Consider the following 10,224-nt stretch of genomic DNA (forward strand, 5'->3'; position numbering starts at 1 on the left):
AAGAGCACAGGGTGAGCTGGATAGGAAGGGATCATATCTCAAAAAATAAAATTAAGGAGTGAGAGAGGAATACATTGGGAGGTGAAAGAGAGAAATCGAACGGGGCAAATAATCTCTCATAGAAGAGGCAAGAAAAAACTTTTCCAATGGAGGGGGAAAAGGGGGAGGTGGGAGGGAAAAGGTGAAGCTTACTCTCATCACATTTGGGTCCAGGAAGGAATAACATGCACACTCAATTTGGTATGAACTTCTATCTTACACTACAGGAAAGTAGGGGAGAAGGGGATAAGCAGGATGAGGGGATGATGGAAGGGAGGGCAAATGGGAGGAGAGAGCAATTAGAAGTAAACACTCTTGGGGAGGGACAAGGTCAAAAGGGAGAGTAGAAGAAATGGGGGGCAGGATAGGATGGAGGGAAATATAGTCTTACACAACATGAGTATTATGTAAGTCATTTGCAAAACTACACATATATAGCCTGTATTGAATTGCTTGCCTTCTCAGTGGGGTTGGATGGGGAGGGAGGGAGGAAGAGAAGTTGGAACTCAAAGTTTTAGGAGCAAAGGTTGAGAACTGATTTTGCATGCAGCTGGAAAATAAGTAATACAGGTAATGGGGTATAGAAATTTATCTTGCCCTACAGAACAAGAGAGAAGATGGAGATAAGGGAAGAGAGGGGTGTTAGAAGGGAGAGCACATTGGTGGAAGGGGCAATCAGAATGCAAGGCATTTTGGGATGAGGGAGGGGAGAATTGAGAAAATTTGGAACTCAAAATTTTGTGGAAATGAATGTTGAAAACTTACAATAAATAAATTTTTTTTTAAATAAGCACTTCCCTTCTATGATACACTCCTTTGTCTTGAATTGTTCATTTCACAATGCTTGAATAAAGGTGCCATTTGTTTAACTTGAGTGTGTGACTTCCAGTGTAGAGGACATATCAGTTCATTATTAGTGAGTAATCAGTGACTGATTCATAGAGTGTGTTAAGGTTAACAAAGCAATTTATATAAATGATCTCATTTGACTCTTAACAACTACCAAGCAAGGTAGATTTCCTACCATGAAAATATCAAATTCTCAAGTCCTGCGTGCTATAGAAACTAGGTTTAAATGTTATTGGGAAACAATTTAACAAAATTGTTTAGAAATTTTAATAATTTGTTGAATAACTTTAGCAAGTTTTAACAAAAGAAGTAAAAGGACAATCCAACATAGATAATGTTAATTTGTAGTTTTCTAAGTCAAGTTGTAGCACTGAATTTGAAACAACTGTTTTTCAAATCGTCTTTTCATTTTATGGATGAGGAAAGGATGGATCCAGGAAGTGAAGCTTCATATCTATGAGCTCCTAAATATCAGAGCCTGGGTTGAAACCCAGTTGTGCCTCACTCCAGTCTTAGCACTCCACTCCACTTCCTAAGAAAGGTACATTAGGTAAGGAGGCAGAGGAGAGTGAGAGATGAAAGAAATCTTTTTAGTTGAAAAGAAGTTTGTTATCATTTGAGGAGTTCAGTGGTAAAATTCAGCTTGAACTTCAGTAGAAGTTAGAGCTGAAAAGGGGCCTAATCATTCAGGTACTGAAGACAGAAAAGGTTAATTTGGAATGAACACAAAATGGACAGGATCTAAGAAAGATAATACAGGCAGAAAGAACTTGGAAAGTGAAAATGCTGTCCTCAGAGTGCTAGACAGCTGAGGCATCATAGTAAGACAGAGCTAGACTCCATACCACTCAAGATACCTAACTAACAATGCTAACTTAACTGTTATGTACTTTTAGTCTCCAGACTTTGTAGGGGAAGTAAATGAGAGCCATAGCAGAAATTGGTGGTTAACAGAACCATATGGAGGGAATCAGTATAACCTATTCCACATTTCACTCACTTCTGCACATCCATGTATGTAGAATGAAGGGGCCTTATTGAGACACTCAAGACCAACAAAGGAAAAAGGAGAGCCAGATACTCAGCAAAGCATAAACATTGGTTTATGTAACCCTCTTATAACAGACTTGTCATTAGCATTAGTTTCTTCTGTGGCCAGATATTCATTTGCCTTGTAGGACACTATTATTCTTCTTGGACTAACCCTGGTATCCTACCATGAAGGGCATAATGTTCCCTAGAAGTGAGTGAACCTGTAACTTCAATGCTTCAACGATGTGTGATTTCATTGACAGAGACTGTGATCTGTATCCACATGTGCCTTAGTTGTTGTGATCAAAAAGAAGTCATCACCTAGCGGTCAGCCTTATGGCAATGGGCATTTCTGAACTTAGCAAAGATGACCCTTTGGGTGGTAGGGCATAAAATTTGTCACCACAGCTGGACTTTTATTCTTTATGGCTTAATACTTTCCAGAATTTGAAGAAAAACCTATGAGAACTTAGGTTCACCACTATATCACTATTAGAGAGTAGGCTGGATTTCTCTCCCTCTCCACCTGCCCCCCAAAAATCCCACTGCCTTAGGCTTAGCAAGTTTAGTTTTGTCTCCTTTAATAATATAGTTGTTTAGGAATTCCTAGGGCTTCAGCCGTGTTGTTGTTGCTGTATTTGTCCTTTGTTTTCTAAGAGGACCATGATATCAGAGATGATGATGTGACTTACACTTGACTTTGTTTTGAATGAGGGAGGGCTGTGCAGGTCACCAGCCTCACTTCTCCTTCAGAGCCTTCTGGGTCCAGTGACCTGATATTCATCAGGATGACTTGAGATGACCCTGAATGCAACGGGAGACTTTGGCCGTTCAGATAAAGGCCTTTTCAGGTAATGCCTATTTAGTGAATAGCACTCTTTAAGAAGTAGTGAAGGGATGGCCCCTTTAATTACAAAAAGAAATAAAAAAGTAAAGCTTGGAGGGTAAGGCCCTCAAGGTTGCTGTTCTAAAGAGAAACAGTTACTATTGAGATTCACTCTAAGCCAGGAGGGTCCAAAAAACAGCCATTAAGTGGAGCTTCAGCAGGGACTTATTGTAGTCCAATCTGTGGGCTTGAGAGTGAACTGGGTTTATGGTTTTAGGGAAGAAAGGAAGAAAGAAAGAAGGAAGGAAGGAAGGAAGGAAGGAAGGAAGGAAGGAAGGAAGGAAGGAAGGAAGGAAGGAAGGAAGGAAGGAAGGAAAAGAAGAAAAGAAAAGACAAGAAAAGAAGGAAATCTAGCCAGTAAACCCCAAGTTAACTGGGCAGCTTCTGGCCACTTAAATTTACCTTCTTTTACAAAGTGGAACGAAAGGGAGAGGGAGAGGAAGAGGAAGAAGATGACCTGAATTACCCAGCTAGCTGGGTCCCCATTCAGGCAGCTTGGTCTACTCACAGGTTGTGTTTCCTCTTTGTTTCCAGAGGACCATGACATCAAGAAAATGATGACATGACTTGCAGTTGTAAATCAAGTAAGACCAGATATATTCATCTACATAGATTGTGTGATGAAATCTCTTCATCTTTCATTTTCACATTTCTTGCATCTGTAATAGAACCTTGAAGACAATAGATACTGAAATATTTGACCTGAAAGAGTACTGGCTCTGGAGTCAGAAGACCTGAGTTCGAATCTTGACTCTGGCAGTTATTTCCTGTGTAATCTTTGACAAGTCATTTATTCTCTGAACCCACTTTTCCTCATTTATAAAATGAGAGGAAGGGTAGATTTAATGACTTCTAAGTTCCCTTCCACCTCTAAATTTGTGATTCTAGGATTAGAAATGAAAGTATAGAGGAGATAAGAGCTAGGAGGGAGTCCTACCACATGAGGATCATAATTTAGAGTTACAAGGGATCTTATGAGTCACCAAGTCCAACCCCCTAATTTTGCAAATGAGGAAATAGAGACTCAATAAGGTAAGTGAATTGCCTGGGATCACACAGCTAGTAATTTGTCTAAAATGGAATTTGAGCTCATGACTTCCTGAATCCAAGGTATCAAACATGTGGACCACATGTAGCCCCAACACTTCCAAGTGTTGGAAAATAGTTGGGAAATAATATAATAAAAATGCAATAAAATATAGACAATATTATATCTTAAAACTAAGTCAATATGTAGTCTCTAAGAATGCTTATGTATGGTTTAGTAGCTCCACTACAGTTGATATCACTCCTGTACACTTTGCTCACTCTTTCCTTTTTTAACTTCTTTCTTATACTTGTGATCTTTGGAATATGTTTCTTCCCTTAGGATTTTAAAAAAAATTCATCGTTCATTCTTAAGAGTACAACTATAGTTCCTTCTCCATGGGAGAGGCAATGTTGCATAGTGTGTGAATACTGAGAATTGAGGAAATAGGTTCTAGTCCTCTTCTCAACATTGCTGAATGGGTGACCTTGGGCAAGATATGATTTCTCTGGGTCTCAGAATCCTCATTTGCAAAACCTAAATGACCTCTAAGACCCATTTCCACTTTAGAACTATATGAGTTAAGGAGAGTTGTCTACCGACTGTCCTCCTGGCAACCTGAGTTTCTTATTCTGAGTGGGCAGCTGGAATGATGTCACAGAATTCCTTGCAGGTGTCTTCATTTTCTCAGAGCTTGATTATGCAGCTGTTTACTAAATTACTGCTTACAGACACCATATAATACTCTTCTAGTGTTTCTTTTTTTGTTCCCAAACTGGAAGCAGTCTGTTTACTGGACAAACTAGGTGTAATATTTATTATGTGCCCTTGGGCTATAAGGGGGAGATAGAAAATGAAACTAAGAGGGAACAGAAGTATGTCAAACTGCATTCTATTATTTACTGAGAATATATGTTGAAATCTTTATGGAAATCTGAAACTTAAAAAAAACCTTTTACTTTAGTGTAAAACAAAACAGGAAAAAGACATTAAAAGACTGATCTTTGCTTTTTACCTACTAGAAACAATGCTTTTTACTAGTACTTACTTGGTGGGAAACATGGATGGTTTTATAAGATAGGCATCAATGCACATCTGCAGAGCCAAGGACTGGATGGATTAGCCACAGCATAATCTGATTTTTTCAGTTATAAGAAATGACAAGCCTTTGACAAAAGTCTGTGTTCACTCTGAACTGTTGTAGCAATATATCCTTTAACAGTAAATGACACCAACCTGTTGAATCTGGAGGCTAGTCTTCTCAAATTCCTAACGGCTAAAATTCAGGTTATTGTGGGAGAGCTTGTGGATTTAACACTATTGCTGCTTCTCAGTGAAAAGAAACAGTTCTAATTCAACTTTGTGGTTTATGCAACTAAGACACACAAAGAGACGTGTCTCTGATGTTCAGCTTCATGGTAATAATACTAGAATGTCTTTTCTTTTCTTTTCTTTTTTTTGACAAGTTATAAAACTAAAGCTTTTAAAGTCACATTTTTCAAGAGGAGGCTAGGATACATTTGCAGGCCAGTTGTTAGAGTTGCTGATTTGCTACCATATGTCTCAATCTGCTATTATGGAACCATTGAGGCTCTGTAAAAAAACCCTTATTTCTGTAACCTTGAAGAAGCCTACATCTTTCCAGGGTTAAAGATAGGCAGGGTTCCATCTGACAACATAGCTTTGGATTTTTAATTCTTGAGAGTCTGTGAAACAAGGCTTCACCTTTATTGTTAGTAGAGCGTGGATTACCAAATTCTTAAAATACTTTTGATGTTATAAAATTACATGATGAGATTCTGAGAGAAATCGCTTCACTGAACAAAAACTGACTTAGGACATGAGCAGAGTTGATATCTTGAGTCAGAAAAAGTGTGAGCATTCATGCTATGTAGGTTGTATCTTTCAGCACTGTGAGGGGTCTAGGGGGCATGATAGAGCCCAGTAGAATACTGCACTTGGAGTTAGGAAGACTTGAGTGAAAGTCCTGCTACAAATACTTAATATCTGTATGAGACTGGTCACAAGTCTCTGAATCTTTAAGCTTCAGTGTTCTCATCTGCATAATGGTTATAATAATAGCACCTACCTCACAGGTTTTGAGAGGCAGTGTAGCATAGTAGAAAGAATGCTAGGCAGATGACTTAGTCAACAAATATTTGTATAATGCTTACTATGTGCCAGGTACTGTACTAAACATTGGCAACACAAAGAAAGGTAAAAAAACAAAACAAAACACAACCACCCGGTGAGCTTGGGGGAGAAAGCATGCAAACAAGTATGTACAAACAAGAGATTCAAGATATATTAAATATAAAAAACATAGGGGAAGCACTAGCTCTAAGAAGAATTGGAAAAGTCTTCTTGTAGAAAGTAAGATTTTGACTGAGACTTGAAGGAGGCCAAGAGTTGGAGATGAAAAGGGAGAGATTCCAGGAATTAGGAAGAGCCAGTAAGGATGCCCAGAGATGGAGTTCGAACATAGAGTGTTTAGCGTGAAAAGTGGCAAGAAGACTGGTGTCACTGGTATAAGGAGGAAGATAGAAAAGAAACAAGTAATAGGGGGCCTTAGAAGTCAAACAGGATTTTTTATTTGATCCTGGAGGTAATTAGGAGCTACTGCAGTTGATTTAGTAGGGGACTGACATGATCAAACTTGAAGATCAATTTAACTAGATGACTTTGGGTTAGAATCTCAGCTCTGTTATTGTGTGACCATGGAGAAATCACTTAATTACTATGGGTCTCATTTTCCTCATTTGTAAAATGAGTGATTTGAAGTAGAAGACCTCTAAGGTCCCTTCCAGCTCTAAATCTATAATATTCCACATTTATACAGCACTCTAAGATGTACCAAATACTTTCTTCCCAACAATCTTGTGAGCTAGGTAGCATATGCATTACTATACTCATTTTATAGACAAGGAAACAAAGTCTCAGAGAGCTAACGTGACTAGATCATGGTTAAAAACTCATTAGATCTTTGACATGAACCTAAGTCTTCTTGGTTTCAAGTCCAATATGCTTTCTTTTTTTCTAATACTAATTTTATTTATTTTTAATGTTCTACAATCCAATACTCTTTCTAATCTGCCACAGTAGAGAACATGGCTAAGGATGGGTTGTAGAGAAACCAGAAAGAACTTGTGCCATGGAAAAGTCCATTGACTCTGGAGTCAGAGGACCTGGATTCAAATCCCACCTCAGATTTTTGCTACTTACCTCCTGAACCCTCTATTCCCTCTCTTATAAAATGAGAAGCTTGTAGAGTTAAGTAAGTGGAAAAACATCAATTGCTTGTGGGTAGGACAAGCTAATATAATAAAAATGACAATTCTACCTAAATTAATTTACTTATTCAGTGTCATGTCAATCAAACTACCAGAAAATTACTTTCTAGAGCTAGAAAAAATAATATAAAAATTCATCTGGAAGAACAAAAGTCCAGAATATCAAAAGAATTAATGAAAAGAAATGCTAGGGAAGGTGGCCTAGCCCTACCAGATCTCAAACTGTATTTTAAAGCAGCAATGATCAAAACCACTTTGTATTGGCTAAGAAACAGAGGGATAGACCAGTGGAATAGGTTAGGTACTCAAGACATAGTAGTGAATGAATATAGCAATCTATTGATTTATAAACCCAAGGACCGCAGCTTCTGGGATAAGAACTCACTGTTTGACAAAAATTGCAGGGAAAACTGGATAGCAGTGTGGCGGAAATTGGGCATAGAACAATGGCTGATGCTGTACACATGAATAAAATCCAAATGGATACATGATCTAGGTATAAAGACTGATACAATAAGCAAATTAAGGGAGCAAGGAGTAGTGTATTTTTCAGATTTATGGAGAATGGAGAAATTTTTGACCAAACAAGAGATAGAGAACATTATGAAGTATAAAATGGATAATTTTGATTACATCAAATTGAGAAGTTTTTGCACAAACAAACCCAATGCAACCAAGATTAGGAGGGAAGCAGAAAACTGGGAAAGATTTTTTGCAACTAGTGTCTGTGATAAAAGCCTCATTTCTAAAATATAGAGAGAACTGAGTCAAATTTACAAGAATACAAGTCACTCCCCAATTGAGAAATGGTCAAAGGATAGGAACAGGCAGTTTTCAGAGAAAGTAATTAAAACTATCTATAGTCATATGAAAAAATGCTCTAAATCACTATTGATTAGAGAGATGCAAATCAAAACAACTCTGGGTACCACATCACACCTATCAGATTGGCTAACATGACAAAACAGGCAGATGATAAATGTTGGAGAAAATGTGGAGGATTTGGAGCACTAATTCATTGTTGGTGGAGCTGTGAGCTGATCCAACCATTCTGGATAGCAGTTTGGAATTATGCCCAAAGGGCTACAAAAATGTGCACACATACCCTTTGACCCAGCAATACTGCTTCTAGGACTGTATCTCCAAGAGATCACAAAAATGGGAAAGGGTCCCACATGTACAAAAATATTTGTAGCAGCTCTCTTTGTGGTAGCCAAGAACTGGAAATCAAAGGGATGCCCATCAAATGAGGAATGGCTGAACAAGTTGTGGTATATTAATGTAATGGAATGTTATTGTGCTATAAGAAAGGATGAACAGGAGACTTCAGAGAGGCCTGGAAGGTCTTATATGAACTGATGCTGAGTGAAAAGGAGCAGAACCAAGAGAACTTTGTACATAGTAACAACCACAGTGTGTGAGGAATTTTTCTGGTAGACCTAGGTCTTCACGGCAATGCAAGGACCTAAAAGATTTCCAATGGACTCTTGAGGCAAAATGCCTTCCACATCCAGAGAAAGTACTATGGAATTGGATCGCAGAATGAAGCAGGCCATTTTCTCTTGTGTTACGTTTTGCTTTGTTTTATGATTTACTAAGCCCGAGTGTCACTGCTGATATTAGGAACAAGTGTAGTCTCTTACCTTGGCAAGAAGTCAGCAGTATTCTTTGAACCAGACCCAAGTTCTTTCCCAACTCTCCCTGTAATGAAAAGAATAATGAATTCATTGGCAAGTGACCTTGTTGTGTCCTTTTACTGAGGTACAATACAACCTGTCTGGCAGCATGGATGGAAGGCTAAGCTTAGAGCCAGGAACACCTGGCTTTGCCTCCCTCCTGTTTCATTAACTTGTTATGTGTCCACAGATAAGTCACAGTACCTCTCTCTGCCTCAGTTTCCTCATTCGTTTAATGAGGATATTGCCTCTGCAGTACCTTTCTCATTAAGGTTGTTTTGTGATTCAAATGAAAGAATGTAAGCAAAGTAATTTGAAACTTTTAAAGTGCTATGTAAATATTAGCTGTTATTGTACAAAGGTTTAAAAACTCCTTTTCAGGTTGAAATCTATAATCCTATACTGTATGCACTTGGCACCATATCAGATGGTATGAATTTGGAGCCAGAGTCCTGACTCTTCTACTTAACACTTGAGTGACCTTGGACAAATCTTCCAGATCTTAGTTTTCTATAGCTATAAAATGAAAGTTTTGAACTAGATAATCTCCAAGGTTCATTCTAATTCTAAATCCTATAAGTATCTTGAGATAGGAGGTCTGGGTCCTAGTCCTGACTCTGTCCTTAACTAGATGAATTACCTTGGATTAGTCAGTTATCTCTTCAATTTCCTTTTTTATAAAATGAGAGGGTGAAATTAGATAATGTATAAGATCCCTGCTAACTCTAATATCATACTTTTCTTCCTTTAGTAGTTTCTCTGTGAGAGGATGGAAAAGGGTATCTATTGTGACAGCTTTAATGGGTCCATGACTTCCCTCCACAAGTTTAGATTGCAAAAAACATTTTTTTGACTACAGAGCTATAAGGCCATATTGGAATTATGATTCCACTGAAAAGAGGGGTGGTTTCAGAGAAAACCAAGATTTATAGGCTGATGCAGAGTGAAATAGAACCAGGAAACAATGTGTACAATAACAACAATAATTGTAAATGACAAACAACTTTGAAAGACCTAAGAACTCTGATCAATTCAATGACCATCCATGATTCCAGAGGACTGATGATGACATGCTAAACAGAAAAATGACTGATTCGGAGTACAGATTGAAATATACATCTTAGACACGACTGGTATGGGAATTTGTTTTGCCCAACCATGCATATTTATAACAAGGGTTTGGTTTTCCTATTTTTTTTTAATTGGGGGAAAGGAGAATAAAAGAAAGTAGAGTTTTTAAGTGAAAAATGTAAATGAAAAATTATGATCCCATTTATATAAAAATACTGTTGTGTAATACTTTTCAGGAACATATCCACTGCATAAAGTAAGGTATGATTTTCTGTGGAGCAGAATTTTTCTAACCTTTTCTACTTCCACTAGACCTGAGTCAAAAAGGTCAACATCTTTAGCACTGTGTCACTT

The sequence above is a fragment of the Notamacropus eugenii genome, chromosome 7 (genome assembly GCF_028372415.1).
Source record: "Notamacropus eugenii isolate mMacEug1 chromosome 7, mMacEug1.pri_v2, whole genome shotgun sequence".
Classification (NCBI taxonomy): domain Eukaryota; kingdom Metazoa; phylum Chordata; class Mammalia; order Diprotodontia; family Macropodidae; genus Notamacropus; species Notamacropus eugenii.